The sequence below is a fragment of the Aedes albopictus genome, chromosome 1 (genome assembly GCF_035046485.1).
Source record: "Aedes albopictus strain Foshan chromosome 1, AalbF5, whole genome shotgun sequence".
NCBI lineage: Eukaryota > Metazoa > Arthropoda > Insecta > Diptera > Culicidae > Aedes > Aedes albopictus.
In genome coordinates this window covers 173,606,645-173,625,948 of record NC_085136.1, presented here as the reverse complement: position 1 = coordinate 173,625,948, position 19,304 = coordinate 173,606,645, and the positions used below count along the sequence as shown (strand labels likewise).

General features: G+C 39.3%; 1 protein-coding gene across 1 annotated transcript in view; it reads left to right on the top strand.

The window, feature by feature from the left end:
* The window catches only part of LOC109397228 (nucleolar protein 58), a 51,356-nt gene that overhangs the window by 7,908 nt on the left and 24,144 nt on the right, over window positions 1-19,304 (top strand). The window lies entirely within an intron of this gene.

Genomic DNA, 19,304 nt, shown 5'->3' with positions numbered 1-19,304 from the left:
CGTTTATTTGATTAGGCTCACATGTTTAATACAAAACTCTACAGAGCGGAGGATCAAAAAGATTTTACAAAAATACAAACAAAACACTTTCAGTATTTGGATTTCCGGGCACACTTTTTCTTCGGAACGGTATTCGAACCGGAGCTGGAGCCGGAACCAGAAGCTGCAAATCGGGATCGTCGTTGCTGCGCTTGCGGGTTAGCCATCGCTTCCTGGAAGGCTTTCGCCACCCCTTCCAATACCGCTATGCTTTTTTTTCTCCGTTTTTCTCTATCCAAAACGTCCTGGTCAACAATAGGCTGCACTTGATCCGGAACAATTGCTTCCGGGGGTTGTTCAAAACTTTCCTCAAGAACTTCGATTATATCGTCCTCCAAGACATCTTCCGTACTGTGATCACCCGCTTCCAGTTCGCCACCAGCAACAATTCCAGCATACGAGACTACCTTCCCCTTTTCCTTCTGCGTCAAATTCCGAACTTTTTTCTGAGGACAAGCATCTCTCCGATGTCCGACAGCTTGGCACGAGAAACATGTTTCTTTCAGTCCATCGTAGAACACATTTCCCCTCCAGCCTGCAACATCGATGAATGAGGGAACATTCCTTTTAACATCCAAATATACTCCTCGCACACCAGTCTGAAGATGACCGACGCCTGATTCCGCTGGGAATTTCTCCCTGATAACGCATTCTACCTTCCCGAATTCCGAAAGAACAAGTGATAAATTATCGTTACTTATCTCCGGCGGGAGATCAAATACACGCACATAACGCATATCGGTGCCGGCGATTGCCATCCGAACCTCCACTGATTTGCCGCAAGAATACACAAATGCTCGGGGTTCCGAATTTTTTTTTCAGCGTCATTTTCATAGCGTCCTCGGATGAGAACTTAATGAAGAGGGACCGATTGCGTGCCGTTTTGTAAGCTGATTCCATAAGTAGTAAATCGGTGTCCAGCTGCTTAAAAAAATTGGCAATATCAATCCACGAGGGCCTTGGGCTACCCGGCGGGAAGCGAAATTGTACAGTGTTGAGCATCATCTCATCCATTTCGGTTGCTATTTCTGGAACACAATATGCACCACCGACGAACGAGCGAATGTGAACGACCGTTAAACAAAGCGGAGTAGGTACACGCGCTTTTGACTACCTAGCTGGCACACTATCCGGGAAGAGCAAACTAGCATACGTCCGCGTTTGACGACAGCAGCGACAGAACTGAACTACACAGTTTATTTAACCTTTCAGAACGCGCGCACTCAAGCAACCGAAACTGCACCGCGCTCGCACTGTATACGATGAGCGAGGTTTTTTGGTGGTGTTGTACTTTTTACAACAGCGCGCGTCCTGAAGGGTTAACAACAGACTACATTTATTACAACTAATTACTACACTAACATCTATTTGTCGGAACAACACATAATTTTGGCTCCGCTCAAGCCTCTTGCCGACGTAATACTGAGGTTCGGTCGGTTGTACTATGCTTCGGTTCCCTTGGCTCTCTCATGGGCGATGCATCGCCGAGGGGTTCATCGATGCAGGCCAACACTCTAACATCGACCATTGCTGATTTTGACCAAATTTTGTTTGTTGTCTATAGCATAGGTTCCCAAACTTTCTGGTGCGCGACCCCCTTTTGCCAGCAGACGTACTTTTCGCGACCCACCATAGAAATTCCCTCATTTGTTGTCTGTTGCAGTAAAATGTTGTACTGTACCTCGCGACCCCCCGGATGATGGCCGGCGACCCCCTTGGGGGGTCGCGACCCACAGTTTGCGAAACCATGGTCTATGGAATGTTTGTAAATGGAGGAAGAAAAAATCAACATTTTGGTGCCGATCGGATCACCCCTCGGCCCGTGGCATCTCTCGTCTTTGCCAATACAAGATTTTAAATTTTAAAATAAAAAAATATGTTTGGCAACACTACAAAAAATAATATTTTTCCTGGATTCCTCTGACAATTTTCTTCAAAAATGCCGAAGGTTAAAAATATATTTTAATTTCAAAGCTGTAAATTAGGTATTCATAAAGGAAGGAAGAACTTGTTTTATTTTTTGTTTTGGCAAAGACGAGGGGTGCTGCCACGAGCCGAGGGGTAATCCGATCGGCACAAAAATTTGATTTTTTTTTCTCCTCCATTAAGACAAACATTTCTTTCAACAAAATTTGGTAAAAATCCGTGATGGTCGATACAGGTCGGACTCGATTATCTGGCGCTTCCCAAAATTGTATTTTACAAACAGAATGCTGTAGGAAGCTGAAATTTTGATTGATCACTAATCAAAGTTGGTTTGACAAAATGTCAAAATTTCAGTTTTATAGATCATTCCGTTCCCCAGATATATGTTTGAGAAGCATCCGAACCCGTCTCCGGATAATCGAATCTGATCTGTAACACGTTTCTACTTTTTCTCGGTCACTTCATATGGAATGACCAAAAGAAATACATATAGGGTGGGGCGGGGCAAGATGGGTCAGTGCCATTTTCGGGCGCATTAATAATTTTGTTAGATGACCAGCATGAATATACAAAAGTTTGGGGCATTGATTGAAAAATTATTCACTCTCATTGGAAATAAAAAATAAAATGGTTTTTAGCCATTTTTCTTATGCGATACATTCCATATGATTTCCATATAAACGGCCGCGGGGCAAGATGGGTCACCTTTAATTTTGAACGTATTTTTGGAGCATTCAAAAGTTATTTATTTTTTATTACAAGACTATCTTATAAATGACTTCAATCAAGCGGAATGAACGCTCAAAATTATAACATAAAATTATGCTAATTTTTCAGTGAAAACATCAATTTTCAAGTTGCCTTAGGGCCACTCAAATCGTAAAGTTTTTAATATTCCAAATCTATCTATATAAAAATGCAGTGGCATACGTGGGACCGCGCATAACTTGCGAACGGAAGGTCCGATTTTGGTCGTCATAGTTTTGTTCTGTTAGTTTCCACCCAAGGAAGGTTTATGAGGCATAAAACATGGAAAAATTGAGAGTTTTTGCAAATCGATCTTCCATACATTTTGATCGGGGATTTGGTCTTGCCTAGAAACTTGAAACGTCAAAAAACGCAGTAGGCAAGGCAAAGTTTGCCGGGTACAGCTAGTAAATTTATAAAATGTTTACTAGTAGCTCTTGTTTACTCAGTATGGATATGCACACCAAATTTTGAATTTCTCTTTTTTTTTAACCAGTCTATTTATTTAAAGGCTCAATCGCCGTGAACAGCTTTACAGAGCCGAAACTCGTGACTAATTATACAAAATATAATTAAAAAAAAACTTATCCTTTCTTGTTTTTCATCGTTGAAACTTTTTCTTTCAAAAAAGTGTCGATAATGCGCTCAACTACATGGCCCGTGTTTGGGGAACACTGGTTGTTACATGCTTTGGTTTCGCTTAGAAATCCTCTACATAGAGATAAGCGGAAGTTACATATGTCGATTCGGCAACGCTGTTCATTTTGTTTGCATCAGCTGCCAACACTTGCTGCAAAGCTAGATGTTCAAACTTTGTGCGTGACTTCGTAGTGGTTCAAGTTGTTTTGTTTACATTTTCTAATTATGATAGAATTTTTTTTTCAAAATTTTGAAAAAAATAGCGGAGCAATCGATGAAATCTGAAATTTATTGCAAAGTGTTAAGCTAAACATATCGGCAGAACTAAAGCAAGAAGCAGCAATGAAAGTTTTTTCGAGAAGTGCAGCAACAAAAGTTTCGTCATAAGCTTGAGCTTTTGAAAGCAGAATTAATTAAATTCTATCTTTTTACTAAGCTTACATATACCGTCAATTTCTCGATATTAAAAATAAATAATTTTAATTTATTTAGTTCGGATTGCAATACCGTTCAATCGACGCCTTCTTACGAACGATCAGCCTGTTCATTTGGCTCACACTTTGACAGTTCTTTCTGCACGATTGGCTTACAATGGCCGCCTCCGCAGATCTCTATAACGTAGGATTACTAGTTTCGCTTGCCTCCTGTTTTTTCGTCCGTCGTCGCTTGTGTGTGACCACGCTGTAGTCCGTCGATGAACTCGATTCATTGTCATCAACATCAGTCCAGTCGTCGTCATTGTGTTTTGCTTCTTCAGCAATAGGTACGCCCGATGATGCATTTGGTATGCGCGATGAAGATTTTTTCTGCTGATTGTTTATCGGTGGAAAGTCTGTTTGCTTGAACAAACCGTCGGGAGAAGACAAAGCTGGTGATGTTGCTGATACGGTTTCGTTTGGGGAGTGGGGCTCCGAGCACATCCCGCCGGGCTGCGACGATCCAGATGATTTCGGCTGATTAGGGTAGACAACCATAGTCTTCTCGTTTTGTATGGTGATGACCGAAGGGATATCTCGGAATAAGTTTATTCGCAGCACACGCACGCCGTTCGACATGCCGGGGAAATAATGTTTCCATTTCTCGTCCCTTATGGAAATTACCTTCCTAAACTGCAGCATATTTTCGCAGATGGCTGCATCGCTGATCGACGGAGACAAATCGAGCACTCTAACGGTTACCGCTTCGCAATCGACGTACACCGGGATACGAAACTCTTTGTTATTACAAAGCATTGTTCGCTTCAGATTGTGGTCTGACTGGTAGCGAAAAGCGATCTCGCAGGAAACCATTTCGATGAGCACATAGGGTAGGTAATCAAAATTTGAACCAAATTGCGGCTTTCTGAAGCAGTGCAAATTTTAAGTGATTTTTTCTCCCACATGGAAATAATTCACTACGACAAAATCGTATGTACATGAAAGCCACGGGTATAGGCTTTCTGTTAAATGGTAAAAAGTTTGTATTTGCACCGAATTTCATTGAAATATTTGATTTTTCATCAACAATGATTTTAATCTTAATTTGAACCATCGTAATCATAATTTGAACCAATTTTAATCTTAATTTGAACTACTGGCGGCAGCAGCTCGAGCAACTCACAAAACAGACAATTCCATGCTAAACAATGAAAAATCACATGAATCTGCTAATTCTCATACCTATTTTTCATTAGGCAGTGGAATCTCAACTCAGAATGTTCGAAATTTTTTAGGAATTTGGCAACTAAATTTGGATTTTTTCATCCCCCAAGAGTAAACAAAGCAACCACTAGCGCAATCTACAGGCCAACACTAGAAGCTCCCCCCGTTTACTAGTTCAAATTTAGATTACAAATGGTTCAACTTAAGATAACATTCTCCATGTAAGAATTACTTAAATTTGATAATTTTATGACAAATAATGCGGAATATTATTCGGTCGGTCGATTCTACGATAAATAAGCTTTCATTTGACGTGTTCACATATTACGTTTGATACAATGCATGAGCTGTACGAGTGCACCGAAAATGTGCTTTTTCTTGGGGGAAATGGGTGAAATCACAGTGATTTTTTAATTGCCTGTTTTCCATGACAAAAACGCTTTTTTCAATGCTTTTAAAGTCCATGTTATCAGGTTATATTACGGAAAGCTGTTTAACATCTTTTTCGGGACAATATTTGCCTGAAAAGTACGTCGTTTTAATGAATTTTGAAATGGTTCAAATTAAGATTACAATTTGACTAGTTCAAAGTTTGATTTCTTACCCTAGTTGCGTAAATGATGCAGCTGTATGCTCCTGACGTCCGCATATTGGAGTTTTATATCTTTCTCCAAAAAAGATTGCACCTTTCCAATATCAGGACAAATTGGTAAGACACTAAAAGTAAAATGTACGGTATTCTTCCGCACACCGTACATTTTACACCAGCAGTGATCGATAGCAAAAGAGGAATCAAAAAAGCGCGTCCGACGTATGCGATGTGTGGCTGTGAACTGAATTTTGAATTTCTCATCCAGCAAAACGTATTGCTGGAACCACATCAGCAAATTAAATTTTACTGAACAATCAGTAATGGTAACTGAAAATTCAGCAAACAATTAAATTGCTGGATAATCAGTTAAACACTTGTCAAACACTTACAATTTTCCAAAAATACTTTTGCACGTCTCCTCACATCAACGCGAGCTAACAGGAATCAATAAAAATTCCATCCAAAAAGGTACTCGGCAGCATCAAATGTAATGCGCCACGCCCACGATGGACATTCCTAGCATTGTAGGGCTGCTTTGGAGCTAAATTTGGTGGGTTTAATATTCATTATTGAACTTTCTTTTTTCTTCGAAAAGAAAAAAAACAAAAAATCCGGCCGGAATCGAGCGCGGACAAAATTACTGGTGAACCAGCAAAAAAATCGCATTACTGGATAGCCAGCAAAGTACTTATTGCTGGATGGATTGCTGGATCCACAGCATGTCAAAAACCAGCAAAATTTTGCTGGTTTCCAGTGAAATAAAAATAGTGTGTGGAGCATTAGTATGGGACACGCTTGTATGGAAAAAATAAATCCTCGCTCCAGTCGACTTTTTAGATCCCATTTAGGTTCCATATGAACTGTACAAAATTTCAGCGCAATCGGTGAAACTATAATTTAGCGCAAGCGGTTCAAAGTTTTCATAGGATTTACTATGGGAAAAGTTACACTTTCAAACTAAAAATCCCAGAGGTAGCCCCTTGTCTCCTTAATTCAAATCGATCAACGCTTCTTGTAGAAAATTCATTTATGAAACTTTCCTTCGAAGACCGCAAAACAATTGGATGCTTGTGGAAAAAGTTATTGATTTATTACCGATTAGTGATCCGACGAACGGCTTTTTGTTTTGTTTTATCAGCAGCACTGTAGCTGCTGCCTTGGCTGCTGCTGTTTCTGGGGGTGGTGATACCACCCGCCACCCCATGCAGCCACGGCTGCAGCAGTGCTGCTGATAAAACAAAACAAAAAGCCATTCGTCGGATCAGTAATCGGTAATAAATCAATATTAATAACTTCTTCCACAAGCATACAATTGTTTTGCGGTCTTCGAAGGAAAGTTTCATAAATGAATTTTCTACAAGAAGCGTTGATCGATTTGAATTAACGAGACAAGGGGCGACCTCTGCGAATTTTTATCTGAAAGTGTAACTTTTCCCATAGTAAATCCTATGAAAACTTTGACCCGCTTGCGCTAAATTATAGTTTCACAGATTGCGCTGAAATTTTGCACAGTTCATATGAAACCTAAATGGAATCGAAAAAGTCAACTGGAGAGAGAATTTTATGTTTGTCCCATCCCGGATAAAAACTAACCATAGGGTATTTGGTGAAAACCATTCCTGTACCATACAGTAGTTTCACCTGAGCTGTGGATTTTTTCCCAATTTGACCAATAATTTACCCATCTGTACATATGTACGTTGAGTTATTTGAATTTCATAAACCATATAATGTTATATTATCTCGTCATGTTCCTTCGATAATGGCAGTTCTAGCCAAACTAACCTAAACTCGTCTAAGTCTGAGTAGCCTCTGATTGCATTAACAGTTAAAGCTTAGGCTCCCATGTCCCACCAGCCAGATAACTGGGTTTTGCAAACTAAGCATTATTTGTGGCAACACTTTGAGCGGCATGATGGAACTATGCCTAGCGCGCTAAGTGTTATTAGACCACTAATGTAGTTGCATGAAGTGGGTGACGAGGTACATAAGTATCATTACAGCGTGCTTAACCGTTATTGCAATATTGAGGCTCCATTTTGACTGAACTATGAAATATGTACATAACAACTTATAAGAAAACTGTCAAGTTCGATTCAACTATAAGTTAGGTTAAAAAGCGAAGACGAACTTATATCAGAAGTCGTTTCAGTGTCCAGTCCAGTCCTTATGTTAAAAATGTCAAAGATAAATCGCATTTAATTCGGTTGTTGAACAAGGCAATTTCACATGAGAGAAGACCAATAATTTACCCATCTGTACATATGTACGTTGAGTTATTTGAATTTCATAATTTGACCACACGGATTGGTATTACCGAAAATTTGCACTTCAAGTGAGTCATTATATGGTTTATCTAATGTAAAACAATACAACATAACAAAAGAGAACCATTCCAAAACCATGATTAAATTTATAACCAGTAGTGAAATTACAATTAAAAACAATATATTTACCGTACATTTTATTGTTTGAAACCATACGTGTACCATACAATGTACGGTATATTAAAGCCCACGTATCAGTATTTCGAACAATTCATTTACAATAAAATGTATGGTTTTGTAAAAAAATATATATGGAGAAAAATATTTTTTTATATTGTTACGATACTTAACAACCCGTATAGTATATTGTAAAAATCTTATTTACAATTCACTGTATGGTGTCTACATTACATCTTATTGTTTTTGTATTTTTTATTTTTACAGTGGTGTTAATTGTAACAATATGGTTCTAAATAGTACTGTTACAATACAACATTCGGTTTTTCTACTGTATTTTTTATTCGGGATACTAGTGGAGCATATATGAATGCGGAACAAATCTCATATTTTGACGTTTTTCGTTGAGAAAATGTGAATTACTTAAAAGGTAGATGGGTCACCCCGCATTTTTTTCACGGAGCAAAATCGATCACTATTCAAAAATGCTTGTTTAACATCATATTTCGTATTCAATGAACTTTTCATCGACTTTTAGCATAGTTAAGTAGCGGACGAATACAAATCAATACGATTTGTATTTACAAAGTTATGGTGATCCATCCTTAGGTGACCCATCTTGCCCCGCCCCACCCTAGGTATTATTTTTTTGTTTATTCCTCATTCAATATTATATTTCACCCCGTGTATTGGGGGTCTAAGGTATCGAGTGCACCAGGTCAAATATTTGCCATATGCTTGACACTAATGAGAATTCGATAGATTCAATCCCAACCCGGGAGCAACTAGTAATCCTACATTATAGAGATCTGCGGAGGCGGCCATTGTAGAAATCCTCTACAATGGCCATTGTAGAAATCCTGCCAACACTTGGTACAAAGCTAGATGTTCAAACTTTGTGCGTGACTCCGTTGTGGTTCAAGTTGTTTTGTTTACATTTTCTAATTATGGTAGATTTTTGCCTTTCTCGTACACCAAGGTGTACCGAAAGCCTATATGTTCACTCCAAAAACGAAAATTTGATAGAGCCTCCGGAGGGATCAAGTCTTATATACCAATCGACTCAGCTCGACGAATTGAGGTGATGTCTGTGTGTGTGTATGTGTGCGTGTGTGTGTACAAAAAAACTCACATCAATTTTTGGCAGTAAACCTCAACCGATTTTATTGACCGACGGTTTATTCGACACGGAATCTGGTCCCATTGTTTCCTATTGAAAATGGTTCAGATCGGTCCAGCCGTTCCGGAGTTATGGCCATTTAGGTGTTCCGGACCGGTACCCCAGGAAAGGGCCAGATATGAAAACGCTACAAACCCATCCATGCGGCACATCAAACTACGGCATTTTCAATAACTTGATGAATGGTAAGCAGAAAAATAGTCTCAGACCATATCTGAACCGGTAGTGTCCCGGAACCGGTTCCGGGTGTCCTGCCGGAAGTGACCAAACATAAAAGTGAACTAAACTAGTAATCCTACATTATAGAGATCTGCGGAGGCAGCCATTGTGAGCCAATCGTGCAGAGAGAACTGTCAAAGTGTAAGCCAAATGAACATGCTTATCGTTCGTAGGAAGGCGTCGTTTGAACGGTATTGCAATCGGAACTAAATAAATTAAAATTATTTATTTTTAATATCGAGAAATTGGTGGCATATGTAAGTTTAGTAAAAAGATAAAAAATTATTGATTCTGCTTTCAAAAGCTCATGCTTATGACGACACATTTGTTGCTGCACTTGTCGAAAAAACATCCATTGCTACTTCTTGCTTCACTTCTGCCGATATGATTAGGGTAACACTTTTGCAATAAATTTCAGATTTCTTCGATTGCTCCGCTGTTTCAACAACATTTTGAAAGAAATTTCTACCATATTTAGAAAATGTAAACAAAACAACTTGAACCACAACGAAGTCACGCACAAAGTTTGAACATCTTGCTTTGTAGCAAGTGTTGGCAGCTGTTGTAAACAAAACAAACAGCGTTGCCGAATCGACATACGTAACTTCCGCTCATCTCTATGTAGAGGATTTCTAAACTAAACCCATGCATATCAAACCGCGGCTTTTTCGATAACGTGGTGAACAGTAAGCAGGAAAACATTCTCAGACCATATCGGAACCGGTAGTGTTCCGGAATCGGTTGCAAATGTCCCGCCGGAAGTGGCCAAGTATTAAAGTTAACCAAAACCATGCATGCGACATATCAAATAGTGGCTTTTTTGATATCCGGATGAACAGTAAGCAGGATAATATTCTCAGACCATATCTGAACTGGTTGTGTCCCGGAACCGGTTCCGGGTGTCCCGTCGGAAGTGGCCAAATATAAAATTGAAATAAAACCATGCATGTGACATATCAAACCACAGCTTTTTCGATTACCTGATGAACAGTAAGCAGGAATGCATTCTCAGACCATATCGGAACCGGTTCCAGATGTTCCGCTGGAGGTGGCAAAGTCTAGATTGAGTTTAAATATGGGCGAAAGTAACATGAGAGAGTTCTCTTCATCGACTCTCTCTTCTGCAAATTAAAGTGACAAGATGCAAATTCAATCGAACTTGTTTACACTTAGACGCTAGATCGCATCGCCACCTTGCGATTTATGACCAAAAAGTGCAACCATACTTGCATCTTGTCACTTTAATTTAAGGAAGAGAGAGTCGATGAAGAGAACTCGCTCATGTTACTTTCGCCCTTATTTAAACTCAATCTAGAAGTATAAAAGTTAATTAAACCCATGCTAGGGACATATCAAATCGTGTCTTTTTTGATATCCTGATGAACAGTAAGCAGGAAAATATTTTCAGAACATATCTGAATCGGTTGTGATCCAGAACCGGTTCCGGGTGTCCCGCCGGAAATGGCTAAATATAAAAGGGAACCAAACCCATGCAAGCGACACATCAAATCGCGGATTTTAAGGCATCTTGATTTGACAAAAAAAAAGTTTCCGGCCATATTGGGGACAACCGGTAGTGTTCCGCAACCGATTACGGTTGCCCCATCGGAAGTGGTCTAATGTGAAGGAGAACCAAACCCATAAATTCGACACATATAATGACGTTTTAGGTAAGCTGATGAACGGTTAACAAAAAAATCATAGACCATACTTTGGAAAACCAATAGTGTGCCGAAACCGGTTCCAGGTGCTCCGACGGAAGTGGTCAAATGTAGAAAAAAAACCAAACGCATACACGCAGCACACTAAATAACGTCTTCTTCGATAACGCGAAGAACGGTCAGCAATAAAATAGTCTCAGGTCAGTAGTGTTCCGGAACCAGATGCGAGTGCCTCGCCGGAACTGGCGAAATGCACGAATGAACCAAACCCATACATGCATTACATCAATCTGCGACTTTTTAGGAGAACTGATTATTAATTTGCATGAAACTAGTCTAAGACCACATCAGCGACAATATGGAAGTGGTAAAATGTGATTCGAAAGTTGTAAATGTGAAATTGAATCAAATCCATGCGTGTCGTACCATAAAACCACGCGAATTCGATAATGATTGCTGTCAAATTACCTGTGTAAACTTTCAATTCGATAAACTAACTCTATTTTAGTTTTGTTTAGATTGTATGATTTGTTTTTGAACACAAATCTTACAGATATTGTGGTGGTACGAATTGATAGCTTGTACATTTTACGATTGTTGGCTTCCGAGGTTCACTGCGGTTGATCACCAAACGGATCAGGTGTCGGAATGCACCAAATTAGAACTTTCGGAAGTAGCAGCTGCACGAGGAGCCGCTGCGGGTGTAAGTAACATCACAATATCGTATCATTCGTATTTACAGTGTATTACACTGTGACATTTGATATTTTTTTTAATTCAACAAATTTCGAATGAGCGGGGTACAAGTTAAAAAGTGTCTTATTAAGGAGTGATGAATACGCGGGGTTTGACAGTACATCAAATAGCAGCTTTTTTGACAACTTCTTCTTCTTCTTCTTCTTCTTCTTCTTCTTCTTCTTCTTCTTCTTCTTTATAGCTCGACGTTCGCATTGGAACTTGGCCTGCCTCTCTTTTACTTAGTGTTCTTTAGAGCACTTCCACAGTTAATAATTGAAGGGTTTTCTTTGCCCACCATTGCATGAATTTGTATATTGTGAGGCAAGTTCAATGATACACTATGCTCAGGAAGTCGAGAAAATGTTCCCGACCGGAACGGGAATCAAACCCGCCGTTTCCGGATTGGCGATTCATAGCCTTAACCACTAGGCCAACTGGAGACCCTTTTTTGATAACACGATGATCGATTCGTAAGAACTAGAAATCCTCTACATAGAGATGAGCGGAAGTTACACACGTCGATTCGGCAAAGCTGTTTGTTTTGTTTACAACAGCTGCCAACACTTGCTACAAAGCTAGATGTTCAAACTTTGTGCGTGACTTCGTTGTGGTTCAAGTTGTTTTGTTTACATTTTCTAACTATGGTAGAATTTTTTTTTCAAAATTTTGTTGAAATAGTGGAGCAATCGAAGAAATCTGAAATTCATTGCAAAAGTGTTACGCTAATCATATCGGCAGAAGTGAAGCAAGAAGCAGCAATGGGAGTTTTTTCGACAAGTTCAGCAACAAAAGTGTCGTCATAAGCATGAGCTTTTGAAAGCAGAATTAATAAATTTTTATATTTTTAATAAACATACATATGCCGCCAATTTCTCGATATTAAAAATAAATAATTTTTATTTATTTAGTTCCGATTGCAATACCGTTCAAAAGACGCCTTTCTACGAACGATAAGCATGTTCATTTGGCTCACACTTTGACAGTTCTCTCTGCACGATTGGCTCACAATGGCCGCCTCCGCAGATCTCTATAATGTAGGATTACTTGTAAGAACATAGCCTCAGATCATATTTTAGACAACCGGTAGTGTCCCGAAACTAGTTCTGGGTGTCCCACTGGAAGTGGTCAAATGTAAAAGTGATTTGTACCCTTGCGTAAGATAAATCAAATCGTGTTTTTTTAGGTAACCTGATGTATGATATTGCATCTTTTGCACCGTATTCGACCCCCTGCAAAAAAATTTTGTCCCACCACAATATGTTCCCACCAGTTTTAGCATACATTGGTTCGTTTCGCTGCTAGAATTTTTCAGCGTCGGTTACACTTTTTGGGTGGTGCATGGAATAATCGGTTTGTTTACTTGCTACTTCCTTTGGTGTTCGACGTGTGAACAAATATTTCAAACGTTTGAACATTTGCACGGTAATCTAAAGAGCAAAGCAAGATGCAATATTGCCTCAGACTATATTTGGGAGACCCGGTGGTGCTCCGGAATCTGTTCCGGAAAGTAACCAAATGTACCATGCGACACATCACATCACGGCTTTTTTAATAACCTGAGCAACGGTTAACTAGAAAATAGGCTCATACCACATTAGAGACTACTGGTAGGGTTGCACAACCAGCGTTTGATGCTTCGCCGGAACTACGAAATTAAATAAAATCAATGCAAGCGATAGGGGAGACTGGGGAGACTTGATCCCTTTTTCTTAATTTACCTGAATCTTTAAGAAAAACACAAAACTAGATCCGATTTCCGTATAAAATGGCAGGTAAACATCTATTGCAAGTTTATACACAAAGAAAGCCTTTAAATTATTGTTAAAGTTTTCAAAACTGTGTTTTTATGGAGGCATGTTTTATGATGTATTTTTCAAAAATGGGTGACACTTGATCCCCCTTTGTGAACATGGTTTATTTGAAGGGAAAATAATTCCAGAGTCTTCCTGTTCTTTTTGTTTTCGAGTTTTCTTGTATTTTCGATGAATATAGAGTGCTTGAAATTGTAAGATTTCCTTGAATTTTTAAGGATATGTTGTATTTTCAAAATGGGGAGACTTGATCCCCATTTTCTTGGTTTGTACTAAAGTTATAATTATCTGACACATTTTATCGTTGAATAGACTAGAATTCCAAGTAAATAGAGGCTTCCGAATAGAATTTTATTTTTCACATGTATAATGTGTGTGTAATCCTCGAGGGATCAAGTCTCCCCATGTCACTGTTGTGTATACTAAGCTGAATTAATTAAAATATGTTAACAACAGCCTTATTTGGATAAATAAGTTTGAAAGTATTTTATTAAAACTATGCGCTGTGAAATTTTGACACGATTTGGTTAAATTTTCACAAAGTTATTGAGATTTTTCGGAATCGCCTTAAAGATTTCTGAACTGCCGTGTGCAGCATAGTTGTCCCATGTTAATAGGGATTCCCATAGAACATGGGACAACTATGCTGCACACGGCAGTGAAGGACTGAAAACAAACCATCAGCCGTTAAAAAATAATGCAATGTACAATCGAAATCACTTGCAGCCAAAACATAGTCGTTTGTCCAGGAGTAGTTTTGGAAAAATTATGCTAGAAGAAAAATGTGTTTGATTCCGAGCAAATATGGGGGGAACAAGTCTCCCCAGGGATCAAGTCTCCTCAGTCTCCCCTAAATATGTGTAAGAGAACAAAATCTTGACATATTAAACCCACATACAAACAGACGTCTCACTATACTCACTACGTTCTTGTTTTTAACGGTCAATAAAATATAACCGAGAATGTGCAGAAGACCGCAAAGTTATCTGTGAATGTGTAAAAAGTTATATCTTAGCTTGTTAGTATCGTCTTGATATTGATCAGCTCCCAATGTTAGTGAAGGTACTCAAGCAGTCATCTGAGAAATCTGATATTATTCAGCTCTGCTTTTACGCTGAACACAACGTCGGAATATGTGCCATCAATAAATTTTAAGTCAATTCAATGATGGCTTTGATAAAATGCTTGCTTTTCTTAAAATATATCAGGATTCAGGAACACTTTGACTTACGTTGACGGAAAGATCGTGAGAACATATACGGCGAGAAAGGCACTATCACCTCTAGGTGGATTAATTTGGGTTTTTTTCAAAATTTTGTTGAAATAGGGCACTGCATTGTTTTGATTTTGTATGGGATTTTGACATTTCTTGGCCTTGTTGTTTACAAAATTTCTGTAAGAGTGAAAGAGAAGGAGAGATTTTCATGCAGTGCCCTATAGCGGAGCAATCGAAGAAATCTGAAATTCAATGCAAAAGTGTTACGCTAATCATATCGGCAGAAGTGAAGCAAGAAGCAGCAATGGAAGTTTTTTCGACAAGTGCAGCAACAAAAGTGTCGTCATAAGCATGAGCTTTTGAAAGCAGAATTAATAAATTTTTATCTTTTTACTAAACATACATATGCCGCCTATATCCCGATATTAAAAATAAATAATTATAATTTATTTAGTTCCGATTGCAATACCCCCTGGCCAAGTTCGCAGGGGTTGACGGTATTAAAGTGAAGGAGTTTCATTTTGATTATTGTAATGTAGTGTTCTTTAGTGAAACGTATCACCTTTTTAACACTTTAATGCGCCTCCAACGGTTCATCATGAACCGGCTGCTGCAGATGGAGTATGGCTGATCATATGCATCAGACATGCTCGATAAACACGGAGGAACCGCCAGGGCTCAGTAGAGTCTATTCCTAAGCAATAGTTCAAAGTCGGTTGGATTTGAGAAGGTTTTGATGATCGTTACAAATCCTAATAAAAGTATTATAGGATTTGTGACAGGTTTTGGAACCTTTAACAGCCAGCTTACTTCAAAATGTTGTTTGGGCTCTATTTCTCACGTTTCTCGGTTGATTTTGATTAGTAATTTATTAATGTCATAGTCGCTTTTTCTATTTTTTATCATGTTAGTTGGTCATATTTTCTTTAAATAATGCAATTAAAATCAACCGACGAATTAATAGTGGGAAGGAGATTTGCAGCACTTAATTGTGCTGATAGATTCGAAGCTAACGTGCGAACATTTAAACGCATTGTTGACATCAATGCGTTCGACGTGACATTTTGGACAAAAGCTGACTGCTTTTTGTTAACTGAACAACGTTACTTTTGTATGACTAGGTTGACATTTCTAGGCCACGCATGAGAAAATGACATGGTTTATCGAGGTAGGACCGATAGGACAGAACGATTTTGAATATTTTTCATAGTATTCGTAGGGGGATGAATACATAATAGTTGACAAGCAATTTTTGTTTTATTACAATCAACTGACCAACTTGGCGTATTTTTGTTTATCTCTTAGATGGTGTTATTACACCAACAGAAAAATATCAGGAGTTCAGTTACATGTTTCTGTGGGTTTTTTACACAAGAGATGAACACAGAGAAGTAGAAATCAAGAAAACAATTTGACACAGAATCGACTATATTTTAACATACGGGTTCGACTGCAGGGATAGGGTGCGACTCAAAACTCTTTGCGTGCCGCACACTCTGCTACGAGACAGCACAACAAACTAGAAGGAGACGAGTACGCGCAATCGGTTGTGTGTTGCTCGCTTACTTTGCCGCGCGCTGGAGCTCTCACGCTCTGTCGTATGCACTCTCTCGGTGCTTGTCTCCGTGCTTAGCACTTGGCTTGATACTACGCACGATTGGCAAAATTTCGAATCAAACGACCCATCACTTGTCAACCCTTGACAAGCTTAACAACTTTGACGAAAACACAAACTCTTCAATTAATTTATTAATTGATTTTTTTCTGTTTGGAGACAAGCGCAGTCCAAGCACCGTGCATTACTCCCTGCGCCGTAGAGCTAGTGCTGCGATTGTCTCTCGCACAATTACGAAAGCTCTCACTCATACGTCTCTTGTCTCTCGGCAAAACGGGAGACGAGCACTTGCGATTGTGTGAAGCACACGCTTTTTTCGCACCGCACGGTGCATGCCGCCAATCCCTGTTCGACTGATTCGATAAATCTATCTAGAAGACAATTGACGCTAAGATTGGAAAAAAAGCTTGCAGTTGGGACTAGACTAAAATAGTGGCCGATAGGAAACAATGCGCTAGACAGCATTATTATACATTTTTTAATATTTACCCGCAGGCTTTTCGCCGGTTGACAGTACAGTATTTAGCTGTGTACGAAGATACGGATTAGTTGATGTACAGATGACAGGGTTCTCACGGGAAGTGCTTCAAGCGAGGCTTACATAACAACTGACAATAAAGAAACCTATTTTCCTTGACTTTCTACGCAATGGACATCCGACCGAACACACGTGTTTTCGTTAATCTCCTAGGCATTATTAAGACATGACGTATCTGCAAGACGGAACAACTAGCAGGTTACAGTTCCAGACGTCTCTTTTTATTAACGACATTCAGCATATTTCCAATAAAACTACACTTCAATAAAGCAAAGACTAAAGCTGCTATGATAGAACAAATCAGAATGACTTAATTGACTATTACCTTGGAGATCTACTTCGAATCACTGACAAATTGACAAGAACCTAACTAAATTCATGGACCATACTACAACAAACCAATTGACATAAAGAAAAAAGGGGAAACTTTTATTAAAACTATTTTTGTTCAACGCAGGCCAAAACAGTGTCGACTTGGGCCACGATATGCCTACGTACTTCTGTGTGTTGAAACAAAAATAGAGGCTCATAGAAGCAAACGTAGGGAAAGGGTGCGGTGTTAGAACATAAGCACAGTGTGCTACCGCCGTAATCACTATGAAAAAAAAAAAAAAAAATTTAGTTCCGATTGCAATACCGTTCGAACGACGCGTTCCTACGAACGATAATCATGTTCATTTGGCTCACACTTTGATAGTTCTCTCTGCACGATTGGCTCACAATGGCCGCCTCCGCAGATCTCTATAGGATCAGGGATAGGGTGCGACTCAAAACTCTTTGCGTGCCGCACACTCTGCTACGAGACAGCACAACAAACTAGAAGGAGACGAGTACGCGCAATCGGTTGTGTGTTGCTCGCTTACTTTGCCGCGCGCTGGAGCTCTCACGCTCTGTCGTATGCACTCTCTCGGTGCTTGTCTCCGTGCTTAGCACTTGGCTTGATACTACGCACGATTGGCAAAATTTCGAATCAAACGACCCATCACTTGTCAACCCTTGACAAGCTTAACAACTTTGACGAAAACACAAACTCTTCAATTAATTTATTAATTGATTTTTTTCTGTTTGGAGACAAGCGCAGTCCAAGCACCGTGCATTACTCCCTGCGCCGTAGAGCTAGTGCTGCGATTGTCTCTCGCACAATTACGAAAGCTCTCACTCATACGTCTCTTGTCTCTCGGCAAAACGGGAGACGAGCACTTGCGATTGTGTGAAGCACACGCTTTTTTCGCACCGCACGGTGCATGCCGCCAATCCCTGTATAGGATACTGCAAGATGACGTCACGAAGCCGTGCACTGACAGTTCAGCGAGCTTGTTTACATGGACATGGACATGGATCTCTGGCGGAGATCCGGCAAAATTCTTTTTCGATACAAATTCAGTAAAACGGTAGTTAGGCGATTGATTTTGTGCTGGTAGAGTTGAATATAATCTAGATTTCCGTATCCCAATGGTTTCGGGACGGAAAACGTAAATTTAATTTTCGCCACTCGTTTAAAATTCTAACACCTTGTAAACAAGCTCGCTGAACTGTCAGACAAAGTGAGGTTAGATCAGGTGCTTGCAGTACCCTATAGTCTATTTTACGAAACGACAACAGTGTTGATATTGATATTAACACTCACGGGCTTGGGCGCAACCTCCTGTCGAATTTCCATTCATGAAATGAGCGATCAGCTGATCCGAAACGTCTCGTAAAATGGCTCATAATGTAGGATTACTAGTGTTGGCAGCTGTTGTAAACAAAACAAACAGCGTTGCCGAATCGACGTATGTAACTTCCGCTCATCTTTATGTAGAGGATTTCTAGTTGACACTGATGCTTTCCAGGCTTGAGCCAAGGTGAAGAAATCAGAGAAAGTTAATGATGATTAACCTGGGCTTGTTAGGGGAATATCTGTAAATAAAAAGAAAATCGGGTTAAGTACGGTTCCTTTGAGGTCGAAATACGTATCTGTCAAAGGATGCAAATTCTTAGAGAAAGTTAGCCCGGTTGAAAATTTGCCTAAGCCTACCCTGATAAAAATTTCCAATAAAATCACCATAAACTACCATTGAATAATGATAAATTTGACTATTCAACAACAAATTATGTTGTGTACGTATTTTCCTGCTGAAAATGGTGTATTGGAACTACAATACGTGTACAATAAAATCAATGGCACTAGAGATTTCAATAATAAAAACACCATAAGTTAAATGGTAGTTGACTTGATTTTTTTCCAGAAAATTTGGATTTTTTTATAGTAAAGATACATAACAACCCCCATTTTCTATTGTAAAAGTGAAATTTACAA